Below are 23,014 nucleotides of genomic sequence, written 5' to 3' on the forward strand. Positions count from 1 at the left end.
AACTATAAAAGTGTAGCCGTTGGTTACCCGCCACGGTTTTATGCTATGTGGTGTGTCTATTAAACTTTAACCCGGTACGACCCGGGCGACCGAACGCATAGTAACATGTAATTCTTTACAAGATTTGATTATAAATTATCCCAAGTTATAAAGAGTTTGTGCCTTGAGCATTTAAACCAATTTTATTAAACATTTTACAAGAGTGTCAGTTGAATGTATTTACCAGTGTAAACTGACGTATTTTCCCCAAAAAGACTAAATGCAGGTACTATGCGTAATTGGCTGGGATTTCTCCTTAGCATCATTAGAAGTCTCGCAAGCTTAAGATGCCTGAAGTCTGTTGAACAATACTTTGATATTATTATTATTGATCCCCTGTGGATTATTATTTCAACAATGGTGATACATTGATATTACACTTAATGTTGAAATATATTTATCTTTATGCTTCTGCTGTGCATTCATATATATTGTGTGGTTTGACTATATTGTTGCCAACTACGTCACGGTAATCCCCCACCGGGCCCACCGGTGAGACACGTGGAAATCGGGGTGTGACAGGTTGGTATCAGAGCCAACACTGAGTGAATTAAACACTAACCTTTGTGTTTAATCTCAGTTACACAATTGCACATACTTGAGTCTAGACAAGAACATAGGACAAATTCGAATTGTTATTCAAGTTTGTCTTTCTATTGTTTATTGTTATTTAAAGTTTTGAAAGCAGGAAATATGCCACCTGCAATCAGACGAGGAAGAGGAGGAAGAGGCAGAGGAACGATCATTACTCACAATGATCACGAAGCTGGACCTTCGAACATGCGAGCTCCATCTAGTACAAGAAGTGAGGAACCAGAGAGACGAAGAAGAAACCTTTTTGAACCTGCGAGACATTCTACCTCGCATAGCTCAACACCCTCATACCGTCATTCATTTTGACCATATTCGGAAAATAATCCCAATAACCCTCAACCATCCTTTATACCTCTACAGCGATCTGCTTCGCACCGATCATATGGCGATCCTTCACCTTTCTTCATAGGACAGTTTAACCCGGCAGATTATGTCCAAGAGCCAATAGGGTATAACCCTTTAGGACCAGAGGATCACTTTTCTGAAGATAATGCAGTGGATATGGACGAGGATACAGACCCCGTCGAACCCGCAAGGGGTACTCCCAATCATCCAATCGAGATCTCGGATGGGTCATCCTTCCATGGAACACCCTATCAAGGTCCCGATAGCTACCAGGCGAGGTTCGACCAATATAATTGGTACTTTACACCTTCACATCATTTCTCGCCTCACGATCAACAGCAACAACAGGATCCTTCTGAGGATTCGCGGTTTGTGGCAGTTACGCCACCGCCACCGCCACCGGTTCAACCAGTAATTCCATATCCGCCAAGGCGTAGAAGATCAGGAGCACGAATGTCTACCCGAGGAGGGGAATTTCATTTCAGCACCCCTCGCCACTCGAGTGCTAGTCACTTTCCGTCAGTACCTGAAGAAGAACCACAATTAGGGGAACCTTCTGGTCACCCTGCAGAGGTGAATTCTGCACCAGTTGCACCACCTCTGCCACCATTCAGATATGACAATCCGATACCAGCGTACGGCGCTTCCATGGCGTACAATCCGTTTGAGCAGCCGACTCACACGCACTACAACTATAACTATGATGCCGATCCATATGTGGTAGCGGCTAATTATAATGCCCTTCATGGAACCTCTTGGAGACCAGATAACTCAGCTCATGGGTATCCAATACCTCCTAGACCTCCGGTTCAGCAACCGTCGCAGCAGCCACGTTTTTCTCCACCAGAGCAAGAAGAAATACTCCACCGTTTAAACCGTGTGGAACGAGACTTCGAACAGGAACGCAAGAGTAATCGTGGATTTCTCAAGGGCCTAGCAAACCTACTAAAAGGGAGGAAGAAACGAGACCATTAGTCTCCTTATGTAATGTTATATTTGCAATTTAGTCCCTGCGTGGACATTTATCTTATTTCAGTCCTTACATGGACTTATCTTTTAGTCCCTGCGCGGACATCTATCTTCTATTGGTCCCTACGTGGACTTGTCTTTCTACAAACCTCTGCGTAGGTACTTATTTATTTAAAAGTCCCGCTTTGGGCAGCGTGTAATCGTATTTGAAGTTTATGGAATGTTATGTTACAAATTTCATTTTTGTTATTACTATATATGAAATAAATCAAAATCATTCCTTTTAAAATTAAATCTGCCTAAATAAAGAATCTTAAGAGTGAAACCTAGCCAGGTGTCTTTTTAGACCCGGCCAAGATGGTAAGACCTGATTAAAAGATTCAGAATTCCAGTTAACCTCTGTAATCATGTTAACGTTCATGGCAGATGTGATTTGTTAAAATCGCACGCGTCATTCTTGTATAAGAATCCTTCTAAGGACTCCAAAACCCAAATTAATGATTTATAAATCATGGGTTAAATCATCAATAAAGATGATCAATTATTAAAACATCCATTAGTGATGTAGTGCCTACGGGCCAAACTTATTAAACATCCATTAGTGATGTCGTGCCTACGGGCCATAATTATTGTCATATAAGACAAAAGGCAGTGGTGGTCTATGACTCCCTGTCAGAAAAGGTAAAAGGACTACGGTTCAAACCTTCATACCTTGATTCTCTGTAATCTCGGCTAATATTATAAAACGTCCTCGTGACTAGGCTTTTTGTGCCAATAACAATATTATTTGTAATTAGGATAAGTATGTTCAAATCCTAAATAAAAGTGAGTAACAAATTAACCAGATATGGTCTCTGTTACCATGGTTAATGAATTGCCATAAAAGACAATTCCATATTAAACTCCTAAATAAAAATTTCGTTATCTTCTGTAACAAATTCAAGTTACCATGGCTGATCCTAGTGGAGAAAATAGCCACTCGAAGGAAGACGAATACGATAACGCCCAGGTTCATCTGATGGGTGCAGAGTTGAAAGCTCTTTTCGATAATGCTGTCAAGGCAACTCTGGATCGACAATATGAGGAATATACTGAATCTCGGAGCCGAACCATATCCAAACCACACTCAAAGCCGAAAACCCACACAAAATCTCACAGCAAACCGTTGTCCAAGCCTAATAAGGACGATGATAACCACTCGTCCAATGAAAACAGTGTCCGTCAAGAAAGAGTATATACTGACGCATCTCACGCCAGAGGCTGCACCTACAAGTACTTTGTATCATGCAAACCCCGGGACTTCACTGGGGAGAAAGGAGCGGTCGATTGTATGACGTGGCTTGACGAGATAGACACCATGGTGGACATCAACGGCTGTGCAGAAAGAGACGTGGTAAAGTTTGTGTCTCAATCATTCAAGGGCGAGGCCCTGGCTTGGTGGAGGTCGTTGGTTCAGGCCTCGGGAAAGGCTGTTCTATACAGCATGACATGGGAGGAATTCGTTTCTCTCATCAAGGACAATTACTGCCCTCAACATGAGGTTGAAAAGATAGAGACTGACTTCCTGTCACTGGTGATGACAAACCTTGACTGCCAAGCTTACCTAACGAGCTTCAACACGATGTCCCGGTTGGTTCCGTATCCGGTAACCCCGGAGCCAAAGAGAATCGCTCGTTTCATCGTTGGGTTAGCCCCCGAAATAAAGGCAAGCGTGAAGGCCTCTCGGCCAGCGACCTTTCGATCTGTAGCCGATATATCTTTGTCCCTTACTCTGGATGCGGTCCGACAAAGATTGCTAAGGAATAAAGAAGCTGAAAAGAGAAAGCGTGAAGATGAAACTTCACAGAGGTCGAGCAAGAAACACCGTGGAAACGGTGATAACAAGAGGGTGTCGGAGTCAAGGAAGGATGGGCAACAGTCTGGTGAGAAGCCCAAGGGCAAGACGTGGAAGAGACATCACTTTGGAAAGTGTAGGCTCGAATCAAACTCGCAGACTCAGTCGAAGTCGTATGCTTGCGGGTTGTGCAAGTCCAAGGACCACAAGACCGTGGACTTCAAGAAGATAAAAGATGCAACCTGCTATAACTGCAACGAGAAGGGGCACATTAAAAGCAACTGCCCTAAATATGCCAAGAAGCCTGAAGAGGCCAAGAAGAACAATGCTAGAGTCTTCAGGATGGAGGCGAAAGAAGCAGTGCTGGATGATAACGTGATCACAGGTACTTTTCTCGTAAATGATATCTTTGCAAGAGTACTTTTTGATTCGGGCGCTGATAAGTCTTTCATAGATCATAAATTTTGCAAATTGCTGAATATGCCTGTCAAAACCTTAAATGTGAATTACGAGGTAGAGCTAGCAGATGGCACCATAGAAACCGTCTCCACTGTGTTAGATGGATGTGTGATATCCATTAAGAACCACTCTTTTCCTCTATCTCTACTTCCCTTTAAATTGGCCGGTTTTGACTTGGTATTGGGTATGGACTGGTTATCTCACAACCAGGCCCAAATCGTCTGCAACAGAAAGCAGGTAGTGATAAAGACTCCGGCTGGTGAATCGCTTACCATTCGGGGAGATACCCAGTACGGATTGCCTGAGCAAGTGACTATGCTCAAGGCTTCAAAATGTCTAAAGAAAGGTTGTGTCATCTACATGGCACATGTGATTATTGAAGAGCCTAAACCGAAGATAGAAGACATTCCCATCATTTCGGAATATCCAGAAGTTTTCCCTGAAGATCTACCTGGTTTGCCACCAGATAGGCAAGTGGAATTCAGGATCGATATCATCCCTGGAGCAGCACCTATTGCTAGAGCACCTTACAGGCTAGCACCAACCGAAATGAAGGAGTTTAGGACCCAGCTGGATGAACTGCTAGCTAAAGGTTTCATCAAACCCAGTTCGTCTCCCTGGGGAGCACCTGTCCTGTTTGTTAAGAAGAAGGACGGATCGATGCGTCTGTGCATCGATTATCGCGAGCTTAATAAGGTCACGATAAAGAATAGATATCCCTTGCCAAGGATCGACAATTTGTTCGATCAGTTACAAGGGGCAAGTTATTTTTCGAAGATTGACTTGAGGTCAGGCTACCATCAACTGAAAGTCAGAGATGAAGACGTACATAAAACCGCATTTAGGACTCGTTACGGTCACTACGAGTTCCTAGTGATGCCTTTTGGGCTCACTAATGCACCGGCTGAGTTCATGGATCTCATGAATCGCGTTTGCAAGCCGTACTTGGACAAATTCGTCATCGTTTTCACCGACGACATTCTTATATACTCGATGAACCGAGCTGACCATGAGAAACACCTTCGCTGTATTCTCAAACTGCTACATCATGAGAAACTCTATGCCAAATTCTCTAAGTGCGAATTCTGGCTACGAGCAGTCCAATTCCTTGGACATGTCGTCAGCGAACGGGGCATCCAAGTGGATCCCGCTAAGGTTGAAGCAGTTATGAACTGGCAAGAGCCGAAGACGCCTACAGAGATTCGTAGTTTCCTGGGATTGGCAGGATACTACAGGCGATTCATTGAAAATTTTTCAAGGATTGCTGCGCCCTTAACTTCCCTGACTAAGAAGAAAATAAAATTTGTTTGGGGCCCTAAGCAGCAAGAATCCTTTGATATTCTGAAGCAAAAGCTGAGCAACGCTCCTGTGCTGACATTACCTGAAGGTACCGAGGAGTTCGTAGTTTACTGCGACGCATCACACACTGGCATTGGGTGTGTGCTCATGCAGAAAGGCAAGGTTATTGCCTATGCTTCGAGACAGTTAAAGGTGCACGAGAAGAATTACACCACCCATGACTTGGAACTGGGTGCCGTTGTGTTCTCACTAAAACTGTGGAGGCATTATCTGTATGGTATCAAGTTTGTGATCTATTCTGATCACAAGAGCCTTCAACATCTGTTTAATCAGAAGGAGCTAAACATGAGGCAACGCCGTTGGATGGAGACTTTAAATGATTATGATTGTGAAATCAGATATCATCCCGGCAAGGCGAATGTAGTCGCTGATGCCTTAAGTAGAAAGGAATGGGTGAAACCCATCCGAATCAATGCCAAGAGCATTGAAGTGAAGAATAATTTGATTGAAAGGTTGTTAGCTGCACAGCGAGAAGCTGTGTTGGAGGCTAACTTTCCTAAAGAGAAGCTGGGAGTAACTGAGGAGCAGTTAACTCTTAGCAAGGACGGAATTTTACAATTGAATGGACGAATATGGGTTCCAATTTATGGAGGACTACGAGATGTTATCCTCCAGGAAGCCCATAGTTCCAAATATTCTGTTCACCCAGGAGCTGATAAGATGTATCAGGATCTAAAGGCAAATTATTGGTGGATAGGCATGAAAAAGTCTGTAGCCGCTTATGTAGCCAAATGCTTGTGCGCAAGTCAAGGCTGAGCATCAAAAGCCATCTGGCTTGCTACAACAGCCTGAACTTCCTGAATGGAAGTGGGAATGTGTAACTATGGATTTTATTAGCAAGTTACCCAAGACGAGGAAAGGAAATGACACAATATGGGTTATCGTTGATAGGCTGACTAAGTCAGCGCATTTCTTACCCATCAAGGAGACTTATAGCTCCAACATGTTGGCCCAGTTATACGTTGATAAGATGGTAGCCTTACATGGCATACCTGTGTCTATTATCTCTGACCGGGATACTAGATACACGTCGCATTTCTGGAAGAGTTTCCAACAATCTTTGGGCACACGTTTGAATTTTAGTACGGCTTACCATCCTCAGACAGACGGTCAGAGTGAGCGTACTATTCAGACGTTGGAAGACATGCTACGTGCATGTGCTATCGATTTGGGTGGTAGTTGGGATAAGAACCTACCATTAATCGAATTCTCCTACAACAATAGCTACCATACCAGCATTAAGGCTGCGCCTTTCGAGGCATTATACGGTAGAAAGTGTAGATCGCCTGTTTGTTGGGCGGAAGTTGGAGATGTCCAATTATTAGGACCAGAGATAGTCTTCGAGACGACGGACAAGATTGTCCAGATTCGAGACTGTCTCAAAGCTGCCCGAGGTAGGAAGAAGAGTTACGCGGATCCAAAGCGTAAAGATTTTCACTTCGAAGTAGGTGAAAAAGTGTTACTTAAAGTATCACCCTGGAAAGGGGTGATGCGTTTCGGTAAGAAAGGCAAACTAAGCCCGAGATACATAGGACCTTTCGAGGTTATCGAACGTGTCGGGTCCGTTGCCTATAAGCTAAACTTACCGGAGGAGCTCAATGGAATTCACAATGTGTCCCACATCTGCAATCTAAAGAAGTGCTTCGCTGATGAATCATTAGTGATCCCACACACAGATGTGCATATAGATGAGAGCTTGAAATTTGTGGAGAAGCCTTTGTCGATTGAAGATCGACAGGTAAAGAAGCTTCGAAGGAAGCATGTACCTATAGTAAAGGTCAAGTGGGATGCCCGTAGAGGTCCCGAATTCATGTGGGAGGTTGAATCCACAATGAAAGAAAAATACCCTTATTTGTTTGAGTAAATCTCGGGTCGAGATTTATTTTAAGGGGGTGAGGATGTAACACCTCGAAATTTTGTGTCCAATAATGTGTTAACACTTGTCATTAGTTTACACGTGGCATTAGATATTAAATAAAGGACTAAAGTTGACAAACCTTGAAAATATGTAAATTCGAGGGTTATAAATGTCAGCGAAGGGTAAATATACTGTATAGTAACCCTAAATGATGCTCGTACCTTCAAACGAATAAATCATGGATCGTACGGAGCGAAACGCGGAAGAAAGTGAGGGATTACAAGCTACAGGGGTTAATTGTGTCAACATGTTTAATTAATACCTCTGAGTGACCCTTTGACGAACCCGAGGCTTTGTTACAGTAAAATACACTCACTAGAATGTACTATATAAATTTCGTGAAGTTCCGTTTTAAAACGAGAAAGTTATGATCAAATTCGTATGCGAGGGGTTAAAAGCGTCAACAATGAAAGTTAAGGCTTTTCGGATAGTAATTAAACTAACCGGGGACTTAACAGTGCGGGTAAAAGGCACGAGGCCCTTAACGGTAAATAATCGAGGGCCAAATCGCAAAGTTACCCCTTCGAACCTGAAAGGTCAGGTTAATGATTACAAAAGATTTGAAAATCTTTGAAATCAACCCTCAGGCGGCCCGCCTGAGTGAAACAAGCAAGTCAATGCGGGCCGCGAGCCACCTGTAGATACGTTTCCTGACATGAAGATCCAGGCGACCCGCGTCCATGTTGCATGATCCTAATGCAGGCCGCGTACGAGTCCCAGATGCAGAAACTTTGGACAGATTCAATGATTTAGCTTGTGAACGAACTTGTGAGCATTAATTGAAGCATGGGCGCCCTCTACTTGCCCCCTAGCACCAAGGGCCACCTGCTGATCATCCATGACTCAATGTAGGGTGAGTTGTGATGATCCTAAGCTCAATATCTCACTATAAAAGCCAATGCATTGTGCACAATTGAATCACACCTCAAAACCTGCCTTCTGATCATTCTTGGAGCTCTCAAGCATTCCTCTATCATTCTCAGTCGTGCACCAAGCTTCTGTAAGTTGCCTAACCCTTTGTGGTTTCGTTTTTCCATAGTTTTAGCCTAAAAGTCAATCCGTCGTAACTAACGATTGACTTTGCGATAAATCACGAATGGTCCAGTGATTTGTCGAATCAAAGATAGTTATATGTTGGTAATCATGTGGGCTTTAAACCCCTAAAAGGGCACCCTCTGATTCCCACTCTAACTAGTCCGAATGTCGAGTCAAACGTGCTTAGAAAAAGTCAACAGAAATGTCATTTTGCGATTTCTTGCATAATCTGTAATATAGATGATATGTAACCTGTTTGAACACTCATAAAACATAATAATAAGTGTATAAACTAGTCTAAGCTTGTTTGATCCGACCATTTACTATTTTGACCCGGTTCGGAGCCGAAAGTCGCAAAAGCTTTGACTTCAGTTCTGACCCGTTAAAGTTTGATTTAGATATGCCTTAGGACTCTCTTAGGACCAGGTTACATGATGGTATAACCCTCTGTGGCCGGTTCGTTGTTTGTCCGAGTCTTTTACACATTTCCGTTAAATGCTTAAAAGTTGACCGTAACGCCCTTTTTAATTTAAAACGAGAATTTCCGACATGTGAAGGGATCATAACCTTGGTTACTGATTTCTAAGCATGTCCCTAAAATTTCACGTCAATCCGAGGTCCAGAATATGAGTTATGCTAAGTAGCGCAAATTGCGAAACTTTAGTAATTAAATAGCGCAATTAGCATAACGCCTATTTAAACCCGAATTTCGACACTAAACCTGTAACTCACTGTTGTAAAATAATATTTTGGGATTTTTTAAAAAGATTTTTAATTGTTTTTAACCTGCTCATAACCTGCGGTTATGGCAACGGTTCGGTCAATACCGAATATACCCTTTTCGGCCATAACTTGAGTTCTACAAGGTCTTTTGACCCGATTCCAGTGGCTACTGATTTTAATTAATAAATAAAGTATTTTAGACTTTATAAACTGTTCGGGAAACTCAGATTTCCTTTAGAACTCATGAACCTCTTTTATAATCTTTAAAAAGTCTGAAATACCCCTACGGGGCATATTATGAACTTAAACTTATTACGGGCATTATGGAAGGTATCCTACTGATACCACAACCTCTTTAAAGCATATTGACTTAGGAAACCAGTGTAGGACTCCTACGGTTACCCGTTACTGTCACACCCCGACCACGTAAAACAACAAAACGTGGCGGAAACGTCGGGGAGTGTTATAACAGAATCATTGTTTCACAACCATGGATTAAATAGTTTTGTTTTATTGAATTATTGAATTCAATGTTTTGGTACAATTTATAATAAAAAAAATAATTGTTTCTCAGTTTTAAGTCGCTAAGGCACAAGTCCATCCTATATGTAGCGTGCATCAACAATCATCACATAGCAGTACCTGAAACATATATGAAAATATGGTACGTCAGCATAAAAATGCCTGTGAGTAACATAGGATTTTGTGTATTAGATTCATGGCTTTAGATAATATAAGAAAAGGTTTTATGTTTTTCAAAATAGCCATGAATCTAATGTAAAAGTTTTGTTTCTGAAAATGTGTCGTTTTGGAAAACGGGTTTATAGTATAGACAAAAATATACTTTGGTTTTGAAAAGTTTGTACAAATAGTATATCATAGTATACTTTAGTTTTGAAATAGTTAAATGGATAGTATATCAAAATATACTTTAGTAATTAAAATAATAGTTTCAGTAGTATATCTCAAGTATACTTTGGTTTAAGAATAAAAGTATTGGTAGTATATCAAATTATACTTTGGTTTGTAAATAACATATCAACTATGCTTTGGTTAAAAGTAGCATATCAACTACGCTTTAGATAGTATATCAAAATATACTTTAGTTTAAAATAACAAAGTTGGTAGTATATCAAACTATACTTTGGTAATCAGTAGCATATCAAACTATGCTTTGGTTTAAAAATAGCATATCAACTATGCTTTGGTTTAAATAACAAAGTAGGTGTGTTAAAACATATGGATTTTTGTACATAGTATATCAAAATATACTTTGGTAGATCACATTTGAGAGCACATCAAACTGTACTTTTGTAGTATATCAACATATACAAAGAGAGTGTGATTTGGTATTCAACCAAGCCTTAGTGCATCAAACTACACTTTGGAGACTATAGAAATACCACGAAGGCAATTTCTATTTGGTTTAAATTTGGTTTCTGACATTCCATACAACAGGAATGGGGTGTCTACTCCTATAGCGCTATATCATACTACCAATCGGCTGGGTGAATGTATAAAAATAGGTACAATCCAACAATTTAGTTTTATAAGTTTTGGAAAATCAGTGTTTTAAACCTTAGGTAATCGTTTAATTTATCAAAAGAATATGTACTAAGCATGTATTATCATGTAGTTTAAAATCAGGAAAATAACAGATAGGCATATATGTTTCACCCCAAAACAGTTGAAAACAGTAAAAGAGGGGACTATGTACTCACTTGAGATTGCAAGTATCCTTGATTAAGTGTCCTAACAAAGCTCGGGAAATCAAGGAATCAAGTGGCACCTAGTATGGATCACTATGTTAAACAATCGGATCCTAAATCGGAAGATAGGATAGAATGAAGTTCTATAAATCAAATGAGTATTGCAACTCATATGGCATGATTTAATAGACCTAACATTCTGATTGGAAGGCCTACCTAAGTGCTTTTGACCCGTTTCGACACATTATGGTAACATAAGCCACTATAATGCGTCGTTTGCGTAAAACTAGGTTCGGATGGTTAACTATGTGCTATGTCAAGTCTTACATGCCCAATTATCCCTAAACATGTTACTAATTCAGATTATATGTCAAAAATATGTCCACATAATCAAAATACGGATTTTAGCTTCAAAAGGGCATTTTGGTCATTTCCTATGGGCATACAAGCTAACTAGCATACGACTAACCAATCCTATGTGATCATAAGGTATAACCTCAGTGGTTATTCCCTATGCAACTATGATCACTAACTAAGCTTGGTCGGATCTTAAAGATCGACCAAATGGGTCGGGTTCGAAAGGCTAAGCGGTTGTTTAGACCGCTTACCTTACGACCCTAAACAAGCACTAATCTAATAGTGTCGAGTTAAACATGTCAAAACATGTCTAACCTACTGATTTGGTATCAAAACAAAGTGTTTTGATACCCTAAAGTAGTTCCGAGGCAAAATGCGTGCTAAAACGCATTTTGACCGAAACTTTGACTCGACACTATAACTAGCTAACGTGGTAATCAGCAGCTATAATCACGAAGGATTATAACTATCGTGACTACAATCACGTTTCAAAGTTCAATTGAACTTTGACTTGACCAATTGATGGTCAAAACCGAAAGTCAAACTGTTGGCCAAACTGTTTGACTTTCTGCTTAAACATAAAGAACAAGCATGAAAGAAGACTTACAAAGGGTCCTAGCTATCTTTTCTACAAAGAATAAAGTTCCAAGCAGATTAGAAAGCTCCCAAATCAGATTAGAGAGGTGAAGAGAAGGAAATGAGCAAAGAATGAGGAAGTTGGCCAAGCTATTTATAGTTGTTGATGATGAACAAGATCATTACAAGTGGTTTGATTAGCCATTAAGCAATGAATCACAACCATACATGTGTTAGGGACAGCTGGTATTACTTGGAGAGCACATAACTTGCTCAACACACCAAGAATTTACCAAAACAGCCCCTGAATTTGCAAACTGTTGCTGAAAACAGACTTTCTGCCCAGATATGATGCTCGCGTAGCGCTACGGCATAGGAAGGAGGTGCTCGCGCTACGCTACCATGTATCAGGTTCAGCAAAGTTTCAAAAATGACAGAAATGGTCCCTGCACGTGTTTAAAGCCTTTTTTCGATGCGTTTAAACCCCGTTAACCTCATTTCAAGGCTCTAAAATGAAGTTAAAGTATAGGGGACTCAAAACATGCTCAAAAATATCTCGGATGTCGGTTCGTTTGATCGTACAATCGCGTTGTTCGGTTAATTACGACGGAAGTCGTAACAAACGCAAAATCGATCCAAATTAAGCGACGAATGGAATTTTTGCATGGCGATCACTAAAATAAAAATATTTTAGTGTGTACGAAAATTTTGGATGTCCAGATGTGTCCAGAACGTAAGATATGCGCGAAAATGCAAACTTACGTCGTTTTTGACACTTTTAGTCCCTGTAAGATCACATAAGCATGTTTTCGCACACCGAACCTATCAAAGCTTATTTCTAAGCCATGTTTAGGTTATATATGGTATGTTTAACTTATGATCAAGTTCCGGACTGTTCGACACCATACGAATCGGTATAGTTTCGCAGTTTGACGCAAATAGTCCCTGCGATCGAATAAACTTGTTTTTGCCATACCAAACCTTCCAAAACTTATTTCTAAGTTATGTAAAGGTCATTTAAGGTATGTTAAGCCTATTTCACTATTCCGGAGTGTTTGTCGCGTTAAACTGATTACGTTTACGCATCAGTGCGCGTATAACTTTCCAGAAAGCGATTTAAAGCTCGGAATTGAACAAGAATTGATATGTGTAAAAGATACACATATTTATACAAATCCCCAGTATGAAACACAATGTTTCATAGGTTTGGCATTTGTTTGGTGTTCGAGGTGACACAGGTGTCACAGTCTCCCCTACTTTAGGAAATTTCGTCCCGAAATTTAATTCTAGAGGAAACTTGTGAAGACAACTGTGATTGTTTCGCTTTTGAATGAATCCTCCGTTTCCCAAAGTAAAACTCTAGGTTACGTTTGGATTCTTAGCGAATCTGATAACTGCCAGAATGTCCTTATTGCAGTAACAAAAACATGGGGTTTCGAACAACGGATAGGAGAATGTTTCCTATGAAGACTATTATAGGAAACTTGTGTGTGCTCGAAATCAGAGTCGGAGATTACAAAATAAAATGTCATTGGCCAAGGTCCAGGACTTCTAGTAATTTAAATAACGCTACTTTCGCAATGTAATAAGGAACACTTATATATAGGAAGTACCAGCGGCGTATCCACCATGCCCTTTTACATTGTTCCTGTCTCGTTATTCTCATCACTATAGGTCTTAACACATGACAAAACTTGCTGTGGTTTCTGTGCACTGAATTCCATAATTACGTATGCATCCATAATTACGTAATTCCTTGCACAGTCCGCACAGTTCATCTCATAATGTGTAGGGTAAAATCAATCGAATAACCATGAAATGACTTGACTAGACCACCAAAGGATCTTTTTAACTAGATCAATGAACGATCCTTTTAACCAGATCAACACATGATCTTCCTTAACTAGACCGTTGTATGATCTCTTTAAATAGACCACTTAAGGGATCTTTATAACTCGGAATCAAATAACCGTTTTGAATCAGCACTTTGGAATCCAAGGTTCTTACTATTTGCATAGAAGCCCCTTAAGGATTTAAGACAGTACTTTGAGTATCCTTCTAAGAATCTAACATATGAAAATACGGAAGATTCCACCAGGACTTAGATAACAAGCTTTGGAATTACACATAAACACAAAATCACCAAAAATTGTGTATTCGTTAATTTAGTTATTAGCTCGTTTGTGAATTTGAAGTACACTAGAAATCCAATCACGGACTTCAATTAGTACTTTAAAATATCCTCATAGGAAGATCTTATAAGGATTTGGAATTTGTTTCTGTCGTGTTATAATATTCGTATTAGGATAAATAAAGAATCCAATTAAGGACTTACGACAGTACCTTTATCAAATCAAAGATTTGAAATGGTACTTCAAGTATCTGATTAAGAATTGCACCTGTACTTTGTTTCTTAAAAGAAACTAGTACTTAGGATTTTTGGGGAGATCACAAATGATCATAAGGAACCACACGAGTAGTTCGAATTGTTATTCAAGTTTGTCTTTCTATTGTTTATTGTTATTTAAAGTTTTGAAAGCAGGAAATATGCCACCTGCAATCAGACGAGGAAGAGGAGGAAGAGGCAGAGGAACGATCATTACTCACAATGATCATGAAGCTGGACCTTCGAACATGCGAGCTCCTTCTAGTACAAGAAGTGAGGAACCACAGAGACGAAGAAGAAACCTTTTTGAACCAGCGAGACATTCTACCTCGCATAGCTCAACACCCTCATACCGTCATTCATTTGGACCAGATTCGGAAAATAATCCCAATAACCCTCAACCATCCTTTATACCTCTACAGCGATCTGCTTCGCACCGTTCATATGGCGATCCTTCACCTTTCTTCATAGGACAGTTTAACCCGGCAGATTATGTCCAAGAGCCAATAGGGTATAACCCTTTAGTACCAGAGGATCACTTTTCTGAAGATAATGCAATGGATATAGACGAGGATACAGACCCTGTCGAACCTGCAAGGGGTACTCCCAATCATCCAATCGAGATCTCGGATGGGTCATCCTTCCATGGAACACCCTATCAAGGTCCCGATAGCTACCAGGCGAGGTTCGACCAATATAATTGGTACTTTACACCTTCACATCATTTCTCGCCTCACGATCAACAGCAACAACAGGATCCTTCTAAGGATTCGCGGTTTGTGGCAGTTACGCCACCGCCACCGCCACCGGTTCAACCAGTAATTCCAGATCCGCCAAGGCGTAGAAGATCAGGAGCACGGATGTCTACCCTAGGAGGGGAATTTCATTTCAGCACCCCTCGCCACTCGAGTGCTAGTCACTTTTCGTCAGTACCTGAAGAAGAACCACAATTAGGGGAACCTTCTGGTCACCCTGCAGAGGTGAATTCTGCACCAGTTGCATCACCTCCGCCACCATTCAGATTTGACAATCCGATACAAGCGTACGGCGCTTCCACGGCGTACAATCCGTTTGAGCAGCCGACTCACACGCACTACAACTATAACTATGATGCCGATCCATATGTGGTAGCGGCTAATTATAATGCCCTTCATGGAACCTCTTGGAGACCAGATAACTCAGCTCATGGGTATCCAATACCTCCTAGACCTCCGGTTCAGCAACCGTCGCAGCAGCCACGTTTTTCTCCACCAGAGCAAGAAGAAATACTCCACCGTTTAAACCGTGTGGAACGAGACTTCGAACAGGAACGCAAGAGTAATTGTGGATTTCTCAAGGGCCTAGCAAACCTACTAAAAGGGAGGAAGAAACGAGACCATTAGTCTCCTTATGTAATGTTGTATTTGCAATTTAGTCCCTGCGTGAACATTTATCTTATTTCAGTCCTTACATGGACTTATCTTTTAGTCCTTGCGCGGACATCTGTCTTCTATTGGTCCCTGCGTGGACTTGTCTTTCTACAAACCTCTGCGTAGGTACTTTTTTATTTAAAAGTCCCGCTTTGGGCAGCGTGTAATCGTATTTGAAGTTTATGGAATGTTATGTTACAAATTTCATTTTTGTTATTACTATATATGAAATAAATCAAAATCATTCCTTTTAAAATTAAATCTGCCTAAATAAAGAATCTTAAGAGTGAAACCTAGCCAGGTGTCTTTTTAGACCCGGCCAAGATGGTAAGACCTGATTAAAAGATTCAGAATTCCAGTTAACCTCTGTAATCATGTTAACGTTCATGGCAGATGTGATCGTTCGCACGCGTCATTCTTGTATAAGAATCCTTCTAAGGACTCCAAAACCCAAATTAATGATTTATAAATCATGGGTTAAATCATCAATAAAGATGATCAATTATTAAAACATCCATTAGTGATGTAGTGCCTACGGGCCAAACTTATTAAACATCCATTAGTGATGTTGTGCCTACGGGCCATAATTATTGTCATATAAGACAAAAGGCAGTGGTGGTCTATGACTCCCTGTCAGAAAAGGTAAAAGGACTACGGTTCAAACCTTCATACCTTGATTCTCTGTAATCTCGGCTAATATTATAAAACGTCCTCGTGACTAGGCTTTTTGTGCCAATAACAATATTATTTGTAATTAGGATAAGTATGTTCAAATCCTAAATAAAAGTGAGTAACAAATTAACCAGATATGGTCTCTGTTACCATGGTTAATGAATTGCTATAAAAGACAATTCCATAATAAACTCCTAAATAAAAATTTCGTTATCTTCTGTAACAGATTCAAGTTACCATGGTTGATCCTAGTGGAGAAAATAGCCACTCGAAGGAAGACTTATACGATAACGCCCAAGTTCATCTGACGGGTGCAGAGTTGAAAGCTCTTGTCGATAATGCTGTCAAGGCAGCTCTGGATCGACAATATGAGGAATATACTGAATCTCGAAGCCGAACCATAACCAAACCACACTCAAAGCTGAAAACCCACACAAAATCTCACAGCAAACCGCGGTCCAAGCCTAATAAGGACGATGATAACCGCTCGTCCAATGAAAACAGTGTCCGTCAAGAAAGAGTATATACTGACGCATCTCGCGCCAGAGGCTGCACCTACAAGTACTTTGTATCATGCAAACCCGGGGACTTCACTGGGGAGAAAGGAGCGGTCGATTGTATGACGTGGCTTGATGAGATAGGCACCGTGGTGGACATCAGCGGCTGTGCAGAAAGAGACGTGGTAAAGTTTGTGTCTCAATCATTCAAGGGCGAGGCCCTGGCTTGGTGGAGGTTGTTGGTTCAGGCCTCAGGAAAGGCTGTTCTATACAGCATGACATGGGAGGAATTCGTTTCTCTCATCAAGGAGAATTACTGCCCTCAAAATGAGGGTGAAAAGATAGAGACTGACTTCCTGTCATTGGTGATGACAAACCTTGACTGCCAAGCTTACCTAACGAGCTTCAACACGATGTCCCGGTTGGTTCCGTATCCGGTAACCCCGGAGCCAAAGAGAATCGCTCGTTTCATCGTTGTCTTAGCCCCCGAAATAAAGGCAAGCGTGAAGGCCTCTCGGACAGCGACCTTTCGATCTGTAGCCGATATATCTTTGTCCCTTACTCTGGATGCGGTCCGACAAAGATCGTTAAGGAATAAAGAAGCTGAAAAGAGAAAGCGTGAAGATGAAACTTCACGGAGGTCGAGCAAGAAACACCGTGGAAACGGTGATAACAAGAGGGGGTCGGAGTCAAGGAAGGATGGGCAACAGTCTGGTGAGAAGCCCAAGTGCAAGACGTGCAAGAGACATCACTTTGGAAAGTGTAAGCTCGAATCAAACTCGCAGACTCAGTCGAAGTCGTACGCTTGCGGGTTGTGCAAGTCCAAGGACCACAAGACCGTGGACTGCAAGAAGATAAAAGATGCAACCTGCTATAACTGCAACGAGAAGGGGCACATTAAAAGCAACTGCCCTAAATATGCCAAGAAGCCTGAAGAGGCCAAGAAGAACAATGCTAGAGTCTTCAGGATGGAGGCGAATGAAGCAGTGGTGGATGATAACGTGATCACAGGTACTTTTCTCGTAAATGATATCTTTGCAAGAGTACTTTTTGATTCGGGCGCTGATAAGTCTTTCATAGATCATAAATTTTGCAAATTGCTGAATATGCCTGTCAAAACCTTAAATGTGAATTACGAGGTAGAGCTAGCAGATGGCACCATAGAAACCGTCTCCACTGTGTTAGATGGATGTGTGATATCCATTAAGAACCACTCTTTTCCTCTATCTCTACTTCCCTTTAAATTGGCCGGTTTTGACTTGGTATTGGGTATGGACTGGTTATCTCACAACCAGGCCCAAATCGTCTGCAACAGAAAGCAGGTTGTTAGAGCGTATGAGATCGTTGATACTTGTGCTGGATTAGTTTAATAGTAGTCTGTAGCTATTTTGAATGTATAGGGGCTTATTTTGTAACTCTCTAGAATTAGTAATCCTGACATGGTGTAGTTAAGATTCCAGCAAATTTATAAATTTGCTGGCAAGTCAGGAGTCTACTATAAATACCCAAGCATTGTAACCTAGCCAAGCTTTTGGCTCTTTGATGAATATTAGTGTTGTTACTTTCTCTTGTTGATCTTGTGCTCAAATCTGATATCCAAGGTTGTTTATTGTTATATCTTATTGTTTGGATTCAATACAACACTTGTTGTATTCATTAATCCATTAGCTTCACCTTCATCTTTGATTCTTCTTGACTTTTCATATCTCAAACACCTAATCAATAGGTGTTATGGGCTAAAACAACCAACCACTGTGATCCGGATACGTTTTGGGATCTACAATTTGGTATCAGAGCCTTTGTGCTCTTGGTTGTTGTGTTCTTGTTGAGATTTTTCATTGTTTTGAAGGTTTTTTCAAAGTTTCAAGGTTTTTCAAATTTTTGAGCTTAAAATGGATTGATTTGGTGTGTTTAATCGATAGGATGTTGTTAATACTTGATTAGAGAGTCATTTTGGACATTTTGTTGCATCAAAACATGGTTTTTGAGCTGTTTTTGAGTGATTAGAGGGTTTTAGTTCGTGTTAAACCCTCTGTCCAGCGAAATTAACTTGAAGCCAGCGAACAATATTTGAATGTGGCGAAATTATCTGTTGAAGGCAGCGAACTCAGCGTTGAATATAGCGAAGTAAACCGAATCGTTGAGAATCTTATCGCATAATCATTAATTTCGCCGACCATTGTTCGAGCGAAATTGTTGATCATTAGCGAAATAGTGTCAATTGTCCCTTGAGCGAAATTATCTAAGGCGACTTCGAGAGCCGTGATAGCGAACCACAGCGTTCTTATCACGGTTATCGGTGAAATTAACCTAACATCTGTCTGTGTTTTGATTTGTCAGCGAAGTTACGTGATCGCTCGTGCAGGATTGCATAACTCTCCAGCGAAGGTAGCGGATTAGCTAGCGAAGGTGTTCAATCATCATCGGTCATCAGCGAAATTAAGTGCCCTGTCAGCGAATTTAATATCTGATCAGCTCATACTTGTCTAAATCAAGCAAAGATGTCGCTAAATCAACTAAGTCCAATTGCTCAAGCGGAACTTGAAACTGGAACTACCACTCGTCCACCAAAGTTGAAAGGGGCGGAAGACTTTAGCACTTGGAAAACTCGAATTCAATCGTTCTTCGAGTACACGGACTACAATTTGTGGCTCTCTATTACCGCTGGTCCTCATATTCCAACGGAACTTCGAGGAGATGCAGTAGTTGCTAACAATGACGCTACTACCTTCACTGATGAAGACAAGGCTCTCATTCAACGTGATCATCGCGCACACGCTGCTCTAACCATGGCTCTATCAACCAACGATTGCAACATGTTTGAAGAACACCGAACTGCAAATGCTCTCTGGAATGCATTAATCGAGTACTATGAAGGAAATGAAGAACTGATCGAAAGCAAGAGAGATATGGTGCAGAAACAATACGACATGTTTTGCGGAGTTCTTGGAGAAAGTCTTTCTGATCACATCAGTCGCTTCTTGAACATGATGACCAAAATGAAGAAGGCAGGAAATCCTGTTACAAATTGTGCTGCAATAAAGAAGCTGCTTGATTCACTCCCCAAGGAATGGAGCCTACAATGCATGATGATCAAGAAGGATTTCCTCAACAATCCTAATCCTGTCACTCTGTCAGATCTGATCAACACCCTAAGAGCCTTTGAAATGGATGTTAACAAAAGAGAGATGAACACTGCTGGATATCAACCTAAGTCAACTCAACCTTCAGCTGGATTGAAGAATGTGGCATTTCTCGCTTCAGGGGGCATCACTCCACAAGCTTCTGACTTAATTTACGCGAACGCTTCCGCAAGCGCATCTAAAGCCCCACAACTTGTTGAAAAGACCATCACTGTGGATACTCAAGCGTTGAAAGTATCCACTGAAAATGTGGCACTCTTCAACACATTTCTGAGCAGCTACGAAGCCCTAATGTCGGGGGAACTGAAAAAGGAGATGTTCACTGCTGAAGACATGTATCAGGTTGATCCAGATGATATGGAAGAAATGGATCTGAAATGGCAAATGGCCATGATCACTTTAAGGTTAAAGAAATTTCAAGACAAGACAGGCAAGCGTTTGGGTCTTGGAAAAGCTGGCTTTGACAAATCTAAGCTGAGGTGCTACAACTGCAAGAATCTAGGACACTTCAAGCGCGATTGTCCTCTGTTAAAAGAAGGAAACAGTGAAACTACTCCTGCTGTTAAGCAAATCACAGTTGAAGAGAACAAAAACAATGCGTCTCCCAGCACGCCAAAAGCTTTAGTCATTGAAGACTATGATTGGAGTGAGGAAATCACTGAAGCAAAGGAGCAAGTTAACAAAGCCCTGATGGCCAAGATCTCAGGTGAATCATCTGCCAGGCAGTTTGAGAAGTAGACAGCTAGAATTCCGACTGGAGACAATGCTGCTGACAAGGGATTGAAAAGCATTCTTACTTCAGTGGAGACTTGTGATCAAGCAGAAAAGCATGTTGCTAAAGAAACATCTGAGAAAGGCAAGGATAAGGTCCAAGCAGCAGCCATGAAAGCAGATTCATCAAAAGAAAAGGCTGACAAGGACTTGGTAAATAGTATTCCAATTAGTTTTAAAGAAAAATTATGCTCACCAGCATGTGTTGATGTCGTGGCACATTACAAATTCTTAAACCTAGAATTTGAAAGGCAAAAAGACAAAGCTTTAAAATTTAACAACGAGCTTAAACAGAACGAGGCTGCATATCAGAGAAAGTTGAACTCAACTTTGGCTGAAATGCAAACCCTTAAAGAATTTGTGTTTAGAAAAGATTTTATCATTAATGATCTTACAGAAAGATTAGAAAAAGCTTTGAACGAAAAGAACAAACTTCAAATTGTAATAGATAAATGGAATGTCAGTCAAAAGGCCTTTACTGACATTAAAAATTGCCAACGACCAACGTTTGTGAAAGACAGGATTGGATATAAGGATAGGCACGGAAATGAAAGAAAACTCTTCTTTCCACCTCACAGCAAAAATTGCGTGCCTATGCCGACTCCTCATCCCGAAAATGATCTCATAAATGAAAAGGCCTCAGTTGAACAAAATGAATTTTATGAAAATGAGACAACAGCTAACTGTTCCAAAAGCAATGCAGATCCCATTGAGTGTAAAGAAGATGTGTGCGATGAGGATGGAGACTGCGGCGGGTCAAAAATAGGAATTGGATATTCAGGCGACAGTTATTCCACCGTTAACTGGTTCGTCTGGAATTGTTCTAAGAAAAACAATGTTAAGGATGAATGTAATAATTTAAGTAGGATGGATGACTGTAATGGCCAAGTGCCTAAATTTAAATCCTTGGATGACTGTAAGGGCCATGTGCCTACATTTGAGACCCGTGATCGTGAACATTATGTGTCTGAATGTCATGATTTGAATTATGTGTGTTGTGATGATAAAGTTGCTTGTGAATCTCCTGTATTTGTGCCAGAATTAAAAAGGAATAGCTTTGGAAAATTCCTTACAAAGGAAATTCCCGAATTTATTCCTTCCAGAACAGGTATGACAGAATCAGAAAGGAGCGTCACTGAAGACCAAGATAATGAAAATTCAAGCGTCACTACCACAGAAGACGAGCAAATATCAGAAAGTTCAAGTGAAGATCAAGCAACTAGTGATGAAAGCTTCGAGTGTTCAAGTTATGAAGCTATTGAAGACCAAGATTCAAAAGGCACAAACAAAGATCGAAGCTACAATGAGTCAAATTACGAAGCAAGTGAAGAACAAAGCTCGAGCGAGGACAACACGTCTGAAAACTCATTCGATTCAGACAATGATGAAGAACTTTCAGAAGATGAAAGCAGAGTGGACAAGAAAATGAAGAAAGCAGAAAATTCAAGACTCTCATCACATACATCATCTTCTAACACCAAACGACCCAGACATAAAAGATGCTTTCGCTGTGGTCATTTAGGACATACAGCGAAACATTGTAAAACCAAAAAGTTTTCCAAACCAGAACATGATTTCCTTACAAAAGTCACATATCAATTAAATTATCTTAAGAAATCTGTTAAAAATCTAGTGGAATCAACTGCCTATTTTTGGAAACAAAAAGAGGTCAACGTGGGTCAAAACCACGACAGATTCGAAATGAAGCAAATTTGGGTTCCTAAATCAAACTAATTTGTATATTTGTATATTTGTGTATATCAGAATAAACTCCAGAAATGGCTTCGAATGCTTATGGAATACATCTGGCACGTCGACAGCGGATGCTCAAGACACATGACTGGATTGAAGGAACTGCTGAAGAACTTTCGCTTCATTGATGGTGAGTTCGTATCTTTCGCAGGAGACGAAAAGGGAGGAAAGATTGTTGGAGTAGGAGATGTGGTGTCCGAAGCCCTCACGCTGGAAAATGTCAACTATGTTCCAGAGCTGTGCTACAATCTTACGAGTGTCTCTCAAGTCTGCGATAAAGGAATCTCGGTGCTTTTCAATGACATGGAATGCTTGTTCCTGAAGCCCGGTTATGTTGTTCCTGCAGAAATGATCATGCTCACTGCTCCAAGACAGAACAACACATACGTGCTCAACATGAAAAATGCCAAGACAAATGACAACTTGACCTGCTTAATCTCCAAAGCTTCAGAATCGGAGTCACTGCT

Source organism: Helianthus annuus, chromosome 5, assembly GCF_002127325.2.
Source record: "Helianthus annuus cultivar XRQ/B chromosome 5, HanXRQr2.0-SUNRISE, whole genome shotgun sequence".
Taxonomy (NCBI): domain Eukaryota; kingdom Viridiplantae; phylum Streptophyta; class Magnoliopsida; order Asterales; family Asteraceae; genus Helianthus; species Helianthus annuus.